Source organism: Myotis daubentonii, chromosome 1 (assembly GCF_963259705.1).
Source record: "Myotis daubentonii chromosome 1, mMyoDau2.1, whole genome shotgun sequence".
In the NCBI taxonomy this organism is placed as follows: Eukaryota; Metazoa; Chordata; class Mammalia; order Chiroptera; family Vespertilionidae; genus Myotis; species Myotis daubentonii.
The window spans coordinates 77,568,441-77,587,114 of NC_081840.1; the positions used below are offsets into that span (position 1 = coordinate 77,568,441).

Consider the following 18,674-nt stretch of genomic DNA (forward strand, 5'->3'; position numbering starts at 1 on the left):
TTTGATGATTACTGGGTGAATATGGCCTTTTGACCTCCCTTCCTTCTCTACCTCTTCACTTCTATATGTGCTAGAAATAAAGCCTGGAGAATTTCTTTCTTATCCTTCTGTGGACAACTCAATTTAAACTCCACTTTTATCTTAAACCATGTACTTTCCAAGACTTAGATGATTGACAGACTATTCTGAGGCTAAACCTGTGGCTGTCCTTCTGGCCTCATCTAGAATATCTATCACTATAACCTTATAAAATACCTCATTGGAACTTTCGGTGGTGATGGATATGTTCAGTAACTTGATTATGGTGATGGTTTCATGGATGTACAGGCATATAAAATTTATCAGACTGTGCACTGTGAATATGTGCAGTTTATTGCACGTCAATAAAGTTGAAAAAATATTTTTTAATTTAAAATAAAAAAATTGACAAAGCCCCATTAGACTACTTCAAGCAATGTCTAGGGAATACTTTCTTCAACTAACCCTTCTTACCAAATATTCTGCTTTCCATAGAAGTGCAAAAAGGCTAACAAGTTTGCAGACACACATAGTCGGTTCCAGTCAAGGCTCCTTATTGTTTCACCAAGAGTTATTCCCAAACCTCCCACCCCTCATGATCCTGCCTGGCCTTTCATTCATAGATAGATAGTTAGATAGATAGATAGATAGATAGATAGATAGATAGATAGATACATAGATAGATAGATAGATAGATAGATAGATAGATAGATAGATAGATATACATAATGTATATAGTTACAATGTGTAATTATTCTGTGCATTTTAGCCATGATCTCATGTGCTCTTCTCATTTATCTTCCCAAACAGGTACATTTCCAAGAATCTCTCTTTTCAACTCTCCATCTCAAGCCCACTCACTCTGTCCTAGTGTCCTAATTCCAACATAGGCCTGTTCCTGGCCTCTACCTCACTACCCCACCCTGTTGGATGGTTTCTCTGGTGAAACTATCTCAAGGCTCTGAATATTGACTCTGCCTTGGATAAAATCAGGTTCTCAGATCCCTATCCAGATTGGGCACCCTGAGCCCTACATTCCTGAAAGGGAATTTGGACCCAACTTTCCTGAGATGCATCCAAGTTACCACACAGGCCCTATCATACTCATCTAGCCCACTACCTGCTATTCATATCCTGTTGTTCTTCTTTAAATCTATGCTAGATTTAAAGGTGAAGAGCACTTCCAAGACTAAATGGTACAATTCTTCTCCCTGTTTGAAATCATGACTTTGGAAAAGGAATGACATTTGGAAGCTAATTATGAAGATGCTGTCAAAGTTTTGGTACCATGTTGTTATAAGGTTTGCAAGATGGATTCTTAGGAGGAGACCCAGTGGATCTTCTGACAGAGACTTGGAAAAACATGTTTGAGCAGGAAGAGGAAAATATCCGGGCAAATTCATAAAACTGTATGTTAGCTGTGATAACAATTAGCATCTGTTGAGTACTTGTTATAGTCCAGGCACTCTTCTGAGCACTTTACATGTGTTCTATTATTTAATCCTCTCAACAACCATATAATACACTTTTTATTATTATCCCCATTTTATAAATGAGGACATGAAGACACAGAAAAGCTAAAATACTTGCTCAAGTTTCCACAGGTAGCAAGGGAAAGCAACAGGTTTCCGACTCTGGAGTGTGTGCTCGAGTATGATGGGGTAACCGTGGAAAAGGCCATTTCCAAAATGTTAGAAACAAGGAGCAACATGGCTGTGCCCTCACCACCAGACCTGTTCAAACTGAGGCTCATGACCATCTGTCAAGAAATTGGAATAATGGAACAGTGATCCAGATGATCTGTCAAATGTTTTCTAACTCAGAGATTTTGTGTTCCTGACATAAACTTTACGCTGTCTTCTAAAACCATCTAGGGCAGTGGTTCTCAACCTTCTGGCCCTTTAAATACAGTTCCTCATGTTGTGACCCAACCATAAAATTATTTTTGTTGCTACTTCATAACGGTAATGTTGCTGCTGTTATGAATCGTAATGTAAATATCTGATATGCAGGATGGTCTTGGGCGACCCCTGTGAAAGGGTCGTTCGACCGCCAAAGGGGTCGTGACTCACAAGTTGAGAACCGCTGCTCTAGGGTGAGGGCTAAGGCTAGGATTAAGCCTAGGGCTATGATTACAGTTAAGTTTAAAGTTAGTGTTAAAGCCTGAACTAAGGTTCTGCTTAGGGTTGATAAAAGAGTTCCAACTTCACAGTGTTGTTGTAAAAAGCTAATGACAGAAAGTAAGTAAATTGGGTAGCACATCTAGAGCTAGTCAATAAAAAAAAAATGCTACATATAAGAAAGAGGAAACTAAACAATGAAATAATTGAGGAAAAAAGTGAACTAAAATACTGAGTGCCAATGAGATGCAGCCACTTGTTTTTCATCTTTCCCCCCCATTTTATTGTGGTGACACTAGTCAACAAAATTATACAGGTTTCAGGTGCACAATTTCACAACACATCATCTGTATTGTGTGTTCCCCATCCCAAGTCAAGTCTCCTTCCATCGCCATTTATCCCCCCACTTCTTCCCCTCCTTCCTCCCCACAATCACCACACTAAGGATACCACCACTTTTCAGGTGTGGACTCACTCAGTCCTTATAACCCCATGAGGTTGTTATTCTCAGCTCCATCTTACAGATGGGAATACTGAGCCTCAGGGGGACTAGGTAGCTTCCTGAAGGTTACAGAAGCAAAGCCGAGAACTGGGTAGGAGTCAAAGGCTGCCTGTCCTGGCACTGGGCTAGGGCTGTGGGATATACTAAAAAAAAATGCATCACCTGTAACAATATCAGAATGAAAGAACAGAGAAACCAAGATGGCGGCATAGGTTAACGCCAGAGATTGCTGCCTCAAACAACCACTTCAAAAAACAACTAAAAGACGGAACAGACATCATCCAGAACCACAGGAAGGCTGGCTGAGTGGAAATTCTACAACTAGGAGGAAAGAGAATATCATACCCAGACTCAGAGGAGGCGCAGTGCTGAAGTGAAATACTGAGGTGCGGAGTGCACTCTGAGCGGGCTGGAGGCAGAGGGCGTGGTTGTTGTTTTCAATCGGGAGGGAGTTTCAGACTCTGAGCTCCAGATCCGGGCGAGTCTCTAGGGACCCAGACTCAAACGGGAGAAGCGGGACTGTCTGGCTTCGGTCGGAACTCGAAGGCAGCTTTCTCTCCGAGGTTTGCAGTGGTTGCTGGGACTCTGTGAGGCAGAGCCCCTAGGGACGGAACTGAGAGCAGCCATAACTGCTCGCTCCAGCCCGCCCAGTAGATCCCCGGGGACCTGCCCCACCCAAGCCTTGCCCAGAGCCATTTGCCGGATAGCCTCAGGCAAACGCTAGATTAGCACCGCCCTAGAGATCCAACACAGAAGCTCTCCCACTGCAGACACAGCGGACTCTCATAGCCAGTTAGCCTGGAGGTCAAATCACCCCCGGTATTGCCAACAACAATCAAGGCTTAACTACAACAAGACTCCGCACAAAGACCACTAGGGGGTGCACCAAGAAAGCACAAAAAATGCGGAGACAAAGAAATAGGACAAAACTGTCAATGGAGGATATTGAGTTCAGAACCACACTTTTAAGGTCTCTTGAGACCCTCGATGTTATGATAAAGAACCAACTAGAAATTAAGCATACACGGACTGAAATAACGAATACTATATAGACTCCCAACAGCAGACCAGAGGAGCGTAAGAATCAAGGCAAAAATTTGAAATGCGAAGAAGCAAAAAACACCCAACTGGAAAAGCAAAATGAAAAAAGAATCCAAAAATGCGAGGATAGTGTAAGGAGCCTCTGGGACAGCTTCAAGCGCACCAACATCAGAATTATAGGGGTGCCAGAAGATGAGAGAGACCAAGATATTGAAAACCTATTTGAAGAAATAATGACAGAAAACTTCCCCCACCTGGTGAAACAAATAGACTTACAGGTCCAGGAAGCGCAGAGAACCCCAAACAAAAGGAATCCAAAGAGGACCACACCAAGACACATCATCATTAAAATGCCAAGAGCAAAAGACAAAGAGAGAATCTTAAAAGCAGCAAGAGAAAGAAACTCAGTTACCTACAAGGGAATACCCATATGACTACCAGCTGATTTCTCAACAGAAACTTTGCAGGCCAGAAGGGAGTGGCAAGAAATATTCAAAGTGATGAATGCCAAGAACCTACAACCAAGATTACTTTATCCAGCAAAGCTATCATTCAGAACTGAAGGTCAGATAAAGAGCTTCACAGATAAGGAAAAGCTAAAGGAGTTCATCACCACCAAACCAGGATTATATGAAATGCTGAAAGGTATCCTTTAAGAAGAGGAAGAAGAAGAAAAAGGTAAAGATACAAATTATGAACAACAAACATGCATCTATCAACAAGTGAATCTAAGAATCAAGTGAATAAATAATCTGGTGATCATAATAGAGTCAGGGACATAGAAAGGGAATGGACTGACTATTCTTGGGGGGGGGAAAGGGGTGTGGGAGATGCGGGAAGAGACTGGACAAAAATCGTGCACCTATGGATGAGGACAGTGGGTGGGGAGTGAGGGCGGAGGGTGGGGCGGGAACTGGGAGGAAGGGAGTTATGGGGGGAAAAAAGAGGAACAAATGTAATAATCTGAACAATAAAGATTTAATTTAAAAAAAAAGACCATAAAAAAAAAGTTGTGGTACATTTACACAATGGAATACTACTTGGACATAAAAATGAAAGAAATCTTACCTTTTGTGACAGCATGGATAAACTTGGAGAGTATTATGCTGAGTGAAATAAGACAGTCAGAGAAAGACAAGTACCATATGCCTTCAGTCATATGTGGAATCTAATGAACAAAATACTAACAAACAAAATAAAAATAGACTCATAGGAAAAAAAAAAAAAGAATGAAAGAACAGTTGGGAACAAGTATGTAAAGTCCAGTCATCTGTGTGATGCAGGGGGTGACTTTGACTCCTTGGCCAGTCCCCACAAGGGGGTGGGGGTGGAAATAACTAACTCCTCCCACTTCCCAACTTTCCCTCCCCTGGTTTTAAACACCAGTTGCAATTTCAACTGCCAGGCTGCTCTCCAGAGATGCCTCATTCCCTTGGCTGAAGGAGGACAGCAGCTACCCGCGGCATGGGAAATAACCCACATATCCCTCCTTCCTGATGCCTGTGGAAGGCAATACCTTGTCAGACTCCCTAGAGCAGGGGTCCTCAAACTACGGCCCGTGGGCCACATGCAGCCCGTGGAAAACATTTATCCGGCCCACCGGGTGTTTTTGCCGCAGCTGCCTGTTGCTTAGCAGCCGACTCATCCTGGGCTGCAGTGCGCATGTGTGGAATGTGCGCCACACTCTCTGACTCCCCTCCTTCTCTCTGTCTCTCGACTCCTCCTCTCAGTCTCAGGTGTGATTGGATGAGTCATGAGCTTGCCTGTGCAGAGCCTGCTGCTGCCTGAGGACCAAGGTAAGAACAAGTTAGGATTTTTTTTTTTTTTTTTAAGTTAGGAGGTCTATTTTTTTTTATTATTATTTTGCAGTTAGTAGGGCCTTTTTTTTAAAAAAAATTAGGAGAGCCTTTTTTTTTTTTTTAAGTTAGGAGAGCCTTTTACCAGAATGAAACATCTGAAATCTCCAACCAGATCTAGACTAACTGATGCACACTTGCATCACTTGCTACGACTAGCAGTGACAAATTTGGAACTGGACATTGACCATCTCATTAGCCAAAAGCAGGCCCATAGTTCCCATTGAAATAATGGTAAGTTTGTTGATTTAACTTTACTTGTTCTTCATTTTAAATATTGTATTTGTTCCCGTTTTGTTTTTTTACTTCAAAATAAAATATGTGCAGTGTGCATAGGAATTTGTTCATAGTTTTTTTTTAAAACTATAGTCTGGCCCTCCAACGGTCTGAGGGACAGTGAACTGGCCCCCTGTTTAAAAAGTTTGAGGACCCCTGCCCTAGAGTCTCTGGGTCACTAATGCATTGACCACCTTCTCCTTTCCTTCTCAGGGCCCTGCCTAGAATGGCAGTCCAGGGGTCTGGGGCCAGTGGGGTGAGAGCTGGAGAAACTCCATGGGTCTCTGGCAGGTCCACAATATTGCTAACTTTACCATCCACAGTACAGTGAGGGAGAGTGTCTGAGTTGGTCTCTTCCATTCTCTCTATTTTATTATCACTTATACCAAGGCAGCAAAGGCCTCAAGATCTATTGTCCACAGTTCTCTGCATTCATAATGAGCAAACTGACCCCAAAAAGCATGGCAGTGACGTAAGGTGCAGGAGCCACCATGTGAAAGAGAGTTGAGTTCAAACCAAACTTTGCTTTAGGGGGAGTCTGAGCCTGCCGCAGTGTCTCAGACAGGAAGTGCTGCCTGATAAGCTGTCTGCACTGACAAGGTGAAGACTTCAGAATCCGGGCTTCTTTCCTCCTCTTCCTAATACAGCCGATTGCCCCCAAATGTTAATTGAAGTGACAGGAGTATACACCTCTGATTTTTTTTTTTACAAGGCACTTTACTCATTCCTCTCTGCTTAATTGTCCTCCATAGCATTTATCACTATTTGATGTGCTATATATTTTACTTCCTTATTTATCTGTTGTCTAGCTCTCCACTGGAATACAGCTCCACGAGGCAGGGATTTTGCGTTTTGTTTATTGCCTGAGAATAAGTCTGGCACAAAATGGGAAATCAACAAATGTGTTGAATGAGCAAGTGAGTGAAGTATTAATGAGTGAGTACTATATTCCCTACACTGTGCTAGATGCTGGGAATGCAGTAGTACACAACACTGGTGCTAGCATTGCCTTCTGAGATGCTTTCTCTAAGCTTCATCTAGCCACTAACAAAATGCTACTGACTGTAAGAAGAATGTCTGAAGGGTACTAATAGAGTACTCTAGAACACCATGTTACTTACTCTTGGCGAGCAGGTACCAACGTGCCAGTGTTCCTTGCACATTCTTTGTGGCAGGAGTCAAATGGGGAAGATAGCAGGCTTTCTCCTTTCACTACCTTTTCTCTCCTTTTAATCCCAGGGCCCAGGCCTTGAGGCTTGGACTATCAGAGAACATTTCTACTTTATTTTTTAAGGGGTTTTGCAAACTTTTTCTCCAAACAGAACTGCTGGGTAAATTAAGCCACAATAACACCTTTCCTAAACAAAAGAGTAATTCCTAACTCCTCCTCGCTCCCCCATTCACCACCCCCAAATGATTTTGGCATTCTTCAAAAATGCGGAATCTCTGGGTTCTTGGTTTTTAGGGGTTTTTTTGGTGTTTCTTTTTATCAGTTCACACATACACAAATGCATTATGGATAGTAACGGCATACAGTAGTGTGTATCAAACACTGAAGGAGTTCTCTGAACACATACCCAGGATTCTCAAGAGCTCCCAAGGAGCAGCATGCCTGGTGACAGGACAAAGGAAACCAAACCAAAAAGCAATTGCTTATGTTAATTTAAATAAGGAAGGTTCTCAAACTCTGTGTTTAAATAAGAAATCTAATAGCCTTAAGTTTTCAGTTTACTTGCACACATGTGGAAAATAGGGAAGTTTAAATTATTATTTCCTGGTTTAAGGACAAAACCTCATGAATACTTATAACTTTCAGGAAAAGAAATGTCAGTACAAATATATTGCTATGGCAACAAATTATTAAGAAAGAAAACTAATGCAAAGTATGAACCTTGGGAGGTTAAAATTGCTTTCCTAGAACATAACATTGATTTACGTATTAATAACAGTTTATTAAGCACCTACTGTAAACACCTACTATGTGCCAAGTACCTTTCTAGATACATTGGGAATATAGTACTCAGAAACCCATGACTTTATTTTAGTGAAAATAAATACAAAGTAAGCCCTAACCAGTTTGGCTGAGTGTATAGAGCGTCGGCCTGTGGACTGAGGGGTCCCAGGTTCGATTCCTGTCAAGGGCATGTACCTGGGTTGCGAGCACATCCCCAGTGGGAGGTGTGCAGGAGGCAGCTGATCGATGTTTCTCTCTCATCGATGTTTCTGACTCTCTATCCCTCTCCCTTCCTCTCTGTAAAAAATCAATAAAATATATTTATAAATAAATAAATAAATAAATAAATAAATAAATAAATAAATACAAAGTAAAATATTTGTTAGATGGTGATAATTGCCATGTAAGACCCTACAGGGAGATAGAATATGTTACCATGGGACTATGAGAAATAACTATTTTAAATCAGGTGGTCAAGAAAAGGCTACAATGAGATCATATCTCGACAAAAGCCTGAAGGTGGTCAGAATGGTAATATTTGGAGCCTGGGTGTTTGCCAGACTTTTCTTTTAGAAATACTTTCATGTCCCACTTTATGACACATAACAGTACCAGCTTTTCTGTAACTTGGCGGAATAAGCAATAGTTTTGTCTTCTTATCTTGCTGATAGCTCTTTCCCAAAATAGTTCAAACTTTCATTTTTCAAGACCAAGTAATAGAATTCCATTCATTAGCACAAAGTGGGGAGGAGCAGTCCTAAAAATGTCAAAACTTAGAAGGTGAAATGGAAGATGGTAGAATTGGAATACTGACAAATGGAATATGTAACACTGAGCCCTTTGCCTTCTCTCCCCACTTACTTGACCACCTTCCATGAATTGATGAGTGTTGCTTCCCAAACATAAAACAAGAGTATACAAATTGAATGACTCCTTTCTCACACTGATCCTCAAGATCCAGCTGCTCTGGAAGCCCCAGGAGACAAATCTGCAGCCTCATCTACCTTTGCAGACCGATGTGTCTCCTGGAAATGGGCCCAACAGACTGGGACCCTGAAATAAAACGTGTTCACCTCAGTGAGGTTCTTGCTTTATCCTCATCCCCAGGAAGCCAGTCACAGATAAACCTGGGGGGTGTGGAGTGCCTGTGGAGAAAGCTGGAGTGTCTTTACAATTCCTACCAAAGCTTTAGAGATTGGTCCTCCAGGACTTCTGGGTGTGCCCAGAGGCAGTTTCCATCTTCACCCACCACCTGGCAGAAGTGACCAGTATTACTCAGAGACAGTGAGAAGGAAAGTCGACATCCACAGGATAACACCAAGGAGAAATGGCCTGTGTTGTCAGAAGCTCTGCCATGTCAAAGGCCTCCTGTTTTATAAAGGCCTAAACTGTGTTTGCAGAGCACATGTTACAATCATGAGTGATTGAAAGACGATTAACTGCTCCAGTCGTCTAAAGAGGAGAAGAATTCCACGCACCAAGTTTACAAATAAGGACACAAAGAACCACAAAGGGGTCAGTATAACAGACACTGTACGTTAAATCAGAGATGTGGCACAGGAGCAATAACCCTCCTCTGTAGCAAAAAATAAACTTAAAAATGAGTTCACAGCTAATCCATTTATCAGCATCCAAATCATTAGTATGTTTTCCATATGAAGGAAATCCTCCTCAACCCTACAACCCTACCCCTTACACACATACACACACGCACAGTGTCAGAACAGTGAGAAACTTCAATTACCTCCTGGTTCAACCTTTTCAATTGAAGATGTAAAAACTTTGGAATGGAGAATTTAAGCGAATTTCCCACCATCACACAACCAGCTAGTGGCAAAGCCAAAGAGCACAGGTTCCCAAATTCCTGGTCAAGAACTCTTTCCACTACACCCTGACATCTGGTTGCCATGGGAACCACTTTATTGCAGTGTATTTCCAGCCCACATCCCTGCTATGCAGTTCTTCCCCTCCAGTCAGCTGGAAAATCTTTCTCCTCCCAGCCAAGCTGAGCCCCTTATAGTGAGTGTCTTTGCAGTTTGAAGAGTAAGAAGTCTCCTCTGTGTTGTGGGAGTACAAAGCCCTAAAGAACTCCAGAGTTTGTCTTTGTTCTCCACCTTTTTCTAAAGAAACTCCTTATGCCCTGGACAGGTTTGCTCAGTGTTTAGAACGTTGGTCTGCAGACTGAAGGGTCATGGGTATGTACTCAGTAGAGACACATGTGGTAGGCAGCCAATCGATATGTCTCTCTCACGTTGTTTCTTTCTCTCTCTCTCTCTCTCTCTCTCTCTCTTCGTCCCTCCCTTCCACTCTCTCTAGAAATCAATGGAAAAAATATCCTCTATCCTCAGGTGAGGATTAAAAAGAAAGAAACTCCTTGAAATCTCAACCCTGCCTGGATCCTTTTGCATTCCAATGGGTGCCTACCTTCACACTTAGAGTACATCTGCGGAGTGAAAGAACAAAGACCAGTCCTCCCCTCTCATCTCAACCTAAATAAACCCCACTCTTTAGGGCCACTGCTCCTCACTCCCAGTCCTTTATCCCCATGGCAGTACCTTTGATCCTCTCTGTGGAGCAATGGATGGATCAAGGGCCAGATCCTGCCTTCCATTCAGAGACAAAATATCCTCAATTTCTTTTCCAAAATAAATACAAGTCAACAATATGACAATGCTGTTAAGAAAAATAAAGCCAACCAGGTGCTATAAGAAAATAAGAATGACAATCCTATCTAATAAAAGAGAAACATGGTAATTAGCGTACGACCGCTACCCTTCCCATTGGCTAATCAGGGTGATATGCAAATTAACTGCCAGCCAAGATGGCGGCCGGCAGCCAGGCAGCTTGAAACTAACATGAGGCTTGCTTGCTTCAGTGACGGAGGACTCCAACATTCCCCGCCTGCCGCTGCCAGCCTCTGAGCCTGCAGTTTGAAACATTGTAACAAATGTAGAAGCTAAACAAAACCCCAGAAACCTGCTTTCAGCGAGCCGGGATCTCAGAGCTGGAGTTATACATTGTTTCGATTATAGAACACAAACAATCCAGATACCTGCTTTCAGCAGCAAAGGCCTCAGAGCTGGAGCCAGAGCTAAAGCTGGCCCAGAATAAAAAAAGAAAAAAAAAGAAAAAAAGGAGCAGTTGGGAGCTTCAGCCCTCAGCCCCTCACCCAGACTGGCCAGGCACCCCAGTGGGGACCCCCACCCTGATCCAGGACACCGTTCAGGGCAAACCAGCCAGCCCCACCCATGCACCAGGCCTCTATCCTATATAGTATATGGGTAATATGCCTCCCAGCACCAGGATCAGCGGAGCTGCGAGGCCTCCCGGCACTGGGATCAGCATGACAGGGGGCAGCGCCCAAACCCCCTGATGGCCCTGCGGCTCTGTGTGTGACAGGGGGCGAGGCCACAACCTCCCTATCCACCCTGCTCTGTTCGTAACAAGGGAAGGCGCCCCAACCTCCTGATCAGCCCTGCTCTGTGCCTGATATGGGGGGAGCTCCCCAACCCCCTGATTGCCCTGCGGCTCTGTGTGTGACAGGGTGCCGCACCCCAACACCCCTGATGGGCCCTGCTCTGTGCCTGACAGGGGGCAGCACCCCAACCCCAGGATTGACCCTGCTCTGTGCATGACGGGGTGGTGCCGCAACCTCCCCATCGACCCTGCCTTGAGTGTGACAGGGGGCGGTGCCCCAACCCCCCAATCGGCCCTACCCGGAGCATGACTGAGGGTGGCATCGAAACTCCCCAATCGGCCCTGCTCTGAGCCCGACCAGGGGCTGCACCTAGGGATTGGGCCTGCCCTCTGCCACCCGGGAGCAGGCCTAAGCCAGCAGGGCATTATCTCCTGAGGGGTCCCAGACTGCGAGAGGGCACAGGCCAGGCTGAGGGACCCCTCCTCTCCCCCAAGTGCACAAATTTTTGTGCACCGGGCCTCTAGTCTATAATAATAAAAGGGTAATATGCTAATTAGACCAGACAGCCAAATGTTCTTCCGGACATCCTTCAGGACGAAGCTGGGGCTGGGAGGGCCGAGCCCCTTGCACGAATTTCATGCATCAGGCCTCTAGTATTATTATACTTGGCACCAGTCAGCCTCTCCCACAGGGTCATAGGCCTGGTATGTTTCCAAGTACCCTGAATTAGGAGAAATTAGACAATGTTGAGTTGTGGCATGTAACGAGTTATTACACAATAGAAAAGAAACCCACTGGAACCTGTGTTCAAAACCTAGTTCTGCGCTGTGAGAACTTGAGCCCATCACTTCACCTCCACAGACTCATTTATATGGTGAAAAAGCTGGAACTGAGACAGCCTGAGGGTCCTTCCAGTTCTTACCCTTGATAACTGTAATCAGTCGTCCCCATTACAGATGAGCAGAGAAAAAGAGAAAACATTCTGAAATTTCAGCAAAAATAAGTTAAAAATGAAATATTGAAAATGAAAATTATTAACAACACTATTATTGAAAGCTTTTTAAAAATCATGTCTGTGGGTAAGAGTGCATCCAGTACCTTCCCAGAGTCCTTTCTGACTGCAGTAGGCTCTATTCTATAGAAGGAGTCTATGCAAGGAGGGCAGAACTATTTCCTATTGGGTGCCCATAGGACTACCCTTATGGTTTGCATTCAAAAAGACCAAACTGCCTCTTCTGTGTCTGTGATCACTTTTCCACCCTCAGTGTCTAGCATGTGCTGTCTGCCCAGGCTGACCTTCCTTGTGCTGTTTCTCTATGGTCATGCGGGAGTCATCAGTTTGGAGGTATGTAATGTCTGTCTCTTACAAGTTTTATCAATTCTTTCTCTTCTCCAGAGGTTCAGTCACTGAATCAGCCAGTGGATTTGCGGGGAGAAGGATCATGAGAAGTGCTAGGGACTCCCTGATGATCACCTGCAACACCTCTGGCTTTAAGTTTGGACTCCTCTGGATGAACTGGTACAGCCAAGCTCCAGAAAGACCATGTGAACATGTTTCCAAAATTAGTCCTTTGGGGAATGTTAAGCATTACACATCTTCCCTGGAGAGATTTGTTATCACCAGGAATAACATCAAAAATTAGTTGTGTCTACAAACCAATAGATCAACAGATTAAAACAGGAGGACTCAGCCCAGTATTATTGTGCTTTCACCACAGTGAACCATAGAGAAAATAAAGAAGCTCTCTGGTGGGCAGAACAAAAGGAGAACCTGCAGATACAATCAGTGATCTTTCTCCAGCTGTGTCTCCCCATCCTAGGCCTACACTTCCTCCCTTATCAGACTTGGGACTACCCTCTTAGTCTCATGTGAAGCACAACCTCTTCATTCTGCTCCTTTGGACTTTCCAGTTTTTTTAACTTCCAACTTACTGCATCCAGAGATGGTTGGGCCAAAAGGTGAGGAGGGACCCTAAGGAATCAGTCCTGAGTGATTTTTCCAGAAGTCCTGTTGGCAGAAAGATTGTTCTGATTAATCATTGGGTGGTCAAAAAGTCTAACTCACACCTGCCCCTCAGGTGGGGCTGGCCACCCATCATGGTTGTTTTTCTAAGCTCTTGACTTCTAGGACATTGGAGGAAAGTGAGAAAGAGCAAAACATGTAATCATGAACTGAAAGAAAGATGGGAGTGGGATTTTGTCTGGGTTCCAGATACCTACCTTCTATAATCATTCCCACATTTTCAGATCCATGAAAACATCTTTATTGTGCTGTTAAAAATAAGTTTTATGGCACAATTTAAGTAGGTATATTTTCCTCTCTTAAATAGGTGGCAATATAGTGAATATCCTATCTAATAATAGACAAACATGGTAATTAACCATACCTCCGACATGCTTCCCATTGGCTAATCAGGGTGATATGCAAATTAACTGCCAACCAAGATGGCGGCTGGCAGCCAGGCAGCTGAAGTGAACAGGAGGCTGGCTTGCTCCAGTGAAAGAGGAAGGCAAGGTTCCCCGCCTGCCGCTGCTGGGCTCTGAGCTGCAGTCTAAGAAACAATGTTACAATTATAGAAGGTAAACAATCCCCATGCTTTCAGCCAGCCCGCCAAGCTGGAGTTGCAACAGTGTTACAATTATAGAACCCAAACAAACCAGATACCTGCTTTCAGCAGCCGAGGTCTCAGAGCGGGAGCCGAGCCTCAGAGCTAAAGCCAGCTCTCAGTTCCAGTGACAGCCATAGAAGGTAAATAAATCCCAGAATAAAAAACAAAAAAGAAAAAAAGGAGAGGTTGGGAGCTTCAGTCACCCGCCAGCCCAAAAATGGCCCTCAGCCCCTCACCCAGACTGGCCAGGCACCCCAGTGGGGACTCCCACCCTGAAGGGGGTGTGACCAGCTGCAAACAGCCATCATCCCCTCATCCAGGCTGGCCAGGCACCAAAGTGGGACCCCCACCCTGATCCAGGACACCCTTCAGGGCAAACCAGCCAGCCCCCACCCATGCACCAGGTCTCTATCCTATATAGTAAAAGGGTAATATGCCTCCCGAACCCGGGATCAGCGGAGCCGCGAGGCCTCCCAGCCCTGGGATCAGCGGAGCCACAAGGCCTCCTGGTCCCTGGAGCAGCATGACAAGGGGCAGCACCAAAGCCCCCTGATCACCCTGCGGCTCTGTGTGTGACAGGGGCGGGACCACAACCTCCCTATCCGCCCTGCTGGGTTCGTGACAGGGGAAGGCACCCCAACCCCCTGATCGGCCCTGCTCTGTGCGTGACAGGGGGCAGGGCCCCAACCCCCTGATCGGCCCTGCTCTGTGCATGACAGGGGGTGGCGCCACAACCTCCCCATCAACCCTGCCTTGAGTGTGACAGGAGGTGGCGCCCCAACCCTCCAATTGGCCCTACCCTGAGCGTGACTGGGGGTGGCATCACAACTTCCCGATCCACCCTGCTTTGTGCATGACAGGGGGCAGCGCCCCAACTCCCCAATCGGCCCTGCTCTGAGCCCAACCAGGGGCTGCACCTAGGGATTAGGCCTGCCCTCTGCCATCCAGGAGCGGGCCTAAGCCAGCAGGTCATTATCTCCCGAGGGATCCCAGACTGCTAGAGGGCACAAGTGGGGCTGAGGGACAACCCCCCACCAGTGCACAAATTTTTGTGCACCGGGCCTCTAGTCTATAATAATAAAAGCATAATATGCTAATTAGACCAGATGTCCTTCCAGACGACCTTCTGGTAGAAGCCGGGGCTGGGAGGGAAGCCCAGGTCCTGGGTGCCTGCCAGCAACCAGAGGGAAGCAAGAGTCCCGGGTGCCTGCCATCAGCCAGAGCGTAGCCTGGGTCCCCGGTGCAAGGGGGAAGCCGGTGCTGGCAGCCAGGGAAAGGAAGGCCTACTCATGCACTAATTTCATGCATCGGGCCTCTAGTAGGTAAAATAACATACAAAAGTAAATATGTTTAATCATTCACAAAAAAATATTAATATGTGTTGAACTTAAAAACAATAATCTGAAAATGGTCCCAAACTTTGGCAAGGTCCTTTCACTGATCTTAAAATGAACAAGCTTAAAAATTTGTTCAAAAAATATATTTTGGTCTATAAACTAAATATGATTTTACGTGTGATTTCTTTTAGTAGTAAAAAGAGCATGAGCTGTGGAATCTGACAAAAATGGGTAATCCCACAGTTCCTCATTTACTCATGTGGGACCTGAACAAGGCTGCTTACCTTCTCTAAACCTCTATTTCCTCATTCATGAAATAGAGATAATAATACTACCTATTTCATAGAATTATTATGAGAATAAAATGAAATCATTGCTAGAAGGCACCTGGCACACCGGGGTGACAAGTACGCCAAAGGTGCTCAATAATGCTAATACTTAATTATTAATGGTCTGAAAGAGAGTGGTTTTTGCCCCAAACAAAAAAAGATATAAAATGAGAGGGAACACTGACAATGACTACCACCACTTTTCCAAAACAAGAAATCCAAATTGCTGCCAGTACCATTTTCATAAAAATACCTCATCAGGGATGTTCTTTCCAGACAACCTCTCTAAATTATTTCCCTGCACTAATGATAGTGAAATCCTCAAAGACAAGTTCATTACTGTGATTGTCTGGCTCACCAATAACATTCTGTGTCTTCATTGCCCTCTGTCTATTCCAGATGAAGGTGGCCCTGGCCAGTCCCAGCTTTATCAGAAGTAACAAGGAGAATGGGTTTTTATGCCAAATCTTTCCCAATAGATTTGGTTCAGCTAAAACAATAGCTGGACAAGGGGACCTCAATTTTCAGAAGGTTGCCCTTATCCAACTTTGAAGATGCTCTCCTTCAGGACCTCCCCAGTGCCATATATATATATATATATATATATATATATATATATATATATATATATATATATATATATATATATATATATAATTTATTTATTTTTATTTATTTTAGAGAGGAAATGAGAGGGAGAGAGAGATAGAAACATCAATGATGAGAGAGAATCGTTGATCAGTTGCCCCCTGCACGCCCCCTACTGGGGATCGAGCGTGCAACCCAGGCATGTGCCCTTGACTAGAATCAAACCTGAGAACCCTCAGTCTGCAGGCCGGCGCTCTATCCACTGAGCCAAACCAGCTAGGGCTCCCCATTACTTTTAATTAATGTACCCTATTATTAATAGAGATCTTTTCTCATCCTTAAAAAGGAAGCTGTAAAATTTAGTCACTAACCACTGAGGAGTAGCATCTGTCCATCCTCATTCTGCCCATGCTGTCTACATGGGGTTCTCCCTATGCTACTTGACCAAGAAAACCAAATAAATGAATTCCTAAATGAATCCCCCAGATAAATAGCCTCATTTCAGTCCTCTGGCTTCTTCCATTAAAGAACTATAGAGGCCTGGCTGGTGTGGCTCAGTAATTGAGCACTGACCTATGAACCAGGACCTGGTCACAGTTCAATTCCCGGTCCAGGTACATACCTAGGTTGTGGGCTGGAGCCCCAGTAGGGGGCATACAAGAGGCAGCCAATCAATGATTCTCTCTCATCATTGATGTTTCTCTCTCTCTCTCTCTCTCTCTCTCTCTCCCCCTCCCACCCACCCTTTCTCTCTCTGAAATCAATAAAATAATAAATAAATAAATAAATAAATAAATAAATAAATAAATAAATAAATAAATAAAAACTATAGGGACCTTATCCAGTGGAGCTAGGAAGAAAAGCCAGGGAATTGGAGCTGTTCTATGCCAGAAATGCATGTTCTGATGGAAGAAGATTATAAGAATATCTATGGTAAACCACATGCTGGATGGAAAGGAGCAATTTGAGATCTTTCACCCGCTAACCAGAGCTAGCAGCCTGTTTGGGGGGAAAATTGCTTGGAAGTCAAACTCTTATTTCTTTTTTTATGATTTAGATAAATCAGTTAACCTCTTTGAATCTCAGATTCTCATCTATTTAATAGAGAGTTTATATTTGGATGATCTGTAAGGTTCCTTCAGCACTAATAAGCTATAGGTCTCTGCCCAGAAAGAATGAGAAGAAAGCAGTTGTGGGACAAAGGAAATCAAATTTGACAGATTCCCAAGATTGGGAAGCACAGGTTCCTGCCTCGCTCTGACCCAAAAAGGATAAAATAAAGTAAAAAGAACTAAATGAAATACACTCATGATTAATCAAAGGGAATTGAAAGTCATTGCTAACCTCACACCTACCTTGCTTCGCCTCCAGCTCATCTCCCTTGGGACACTCCTCCTCTTTAATGCCTCATCGTGATTCTCAAAAACTGTGATCACTCAAGGTTGAAGCTTTTAATCTCCCATGTATAAAAGGATATGCAAATAGAGTTCAGTTTCCTGTTGAGTCTCTGCCAAGGTCTTAGCCTGGCAGTTCTGGGAAAGGAGCCAAAGACCTCATATTTCTTGGCTGTTAACATTCTCCCATCTGTGCTCAAGTCAGCAGTCTGGGCTTCAGGCTGTGGCTTGTCTTTAGTCTTACACTTTCCTAGGTTTTCTAAAGCAACTGTTTAGAATGTTTTCGCAAAAAAAGTAACTGGTTACATTTGGGGACAGAAGAAAAAGACCAGAAAGTCTATATTCCTATATTGTGGCCTCAGAATCCAGTGTTGTAAGCTACCTGAAGTACCGATATTAATTAGGCCTTAAGAAAGGCTTACATAATGTGGGGATAAGGACACATATGTAATAACTTAATCAATAAAGAAATTTAAAAAGAAAAAAGAAAAGAAAGGCTACAAATAAGTCACTGATGACACCAATACAGAGTGTCATTTATACACATCATACATACAGTGTGTAAAGGCAAGGTCCTCAGGCATAAGAGCAGCTCTGTACAACATTCACAAAACAAAAGCAAAATAGGAAAAACACAAGACATCTCAAAATGTTTTTGAGCCAAAGGCTCTGCTAAACAACAGTGTCAGGAATCAGACTAATTATTCCCTGTGTCTCCTGATTGAACTCACACAAAACAGCAGCTGCCGTTGTTACTCAACACAGGCTTCCAGACCCAAGTTCACTGCAATGTTATCAGTACTCTGATAGAAAATTATATGTTCCGAGCTATGTGAAATCTGACCATTCATTAAGCATGGATTGGCCCCTTTTTCTGTAAATGCTCCGGGTTTTTTGTGTTTTCTATTATTTCCTTTTGAAACTAACTCCCAAAGGCCTTTGGACATTCTTATTTCCATTACAAGATCAACATACAAGTTAAATTTTTTTTATTTCTTCAGAAACCCTATGTAGAGATTTCCTCTTCCATTTTTCTGTTATCCCAGGCAACTATGAGAAGCAAAGAGCTCAAGCTTGGGCTACATTGGCAGAGTACAACATCAGTAAAAATGCTCTCAATGTTATTGTTCTATAACAATATTGTTCTATAACAAATCATTCACTTAGTGTCTCCTGCAGCATTTATTTCTAAATATCTTTCTCTAATCTTGATCCTTTGACCTCCGCTTTAT

At 43.8% G+C, this 18,674-nt stretch overlaps 1 long non-coding RNA gene and 1 gene segment (V, D, J or C); one reads left to right on the forward strand and one right to left on the reverse strand.

Annotated features, from left to right (window-relative positions):
• Positions 1-18,674, forward strand: part of LOC132240156 (T cell receptor delta constant-like) — a 62,343-nt gene that overhangs the window by 1,240 nt on the left and 42,429 nt on the right.
• LOC132240178 (uncharacterized) lies at positions 11,616-17,490 on the reverse strand. Its single transcript, XR_009454226.1, has 3 exons — positions 17,404-17,490; positions 13,406-13,456; positions 11,616-13,193 (listed from the first exon to the last, which is right to left on the reverse strand). It is a non-coding gene; the product is annotated as an uncharacterized LOC132240178 (long non-coding RNA).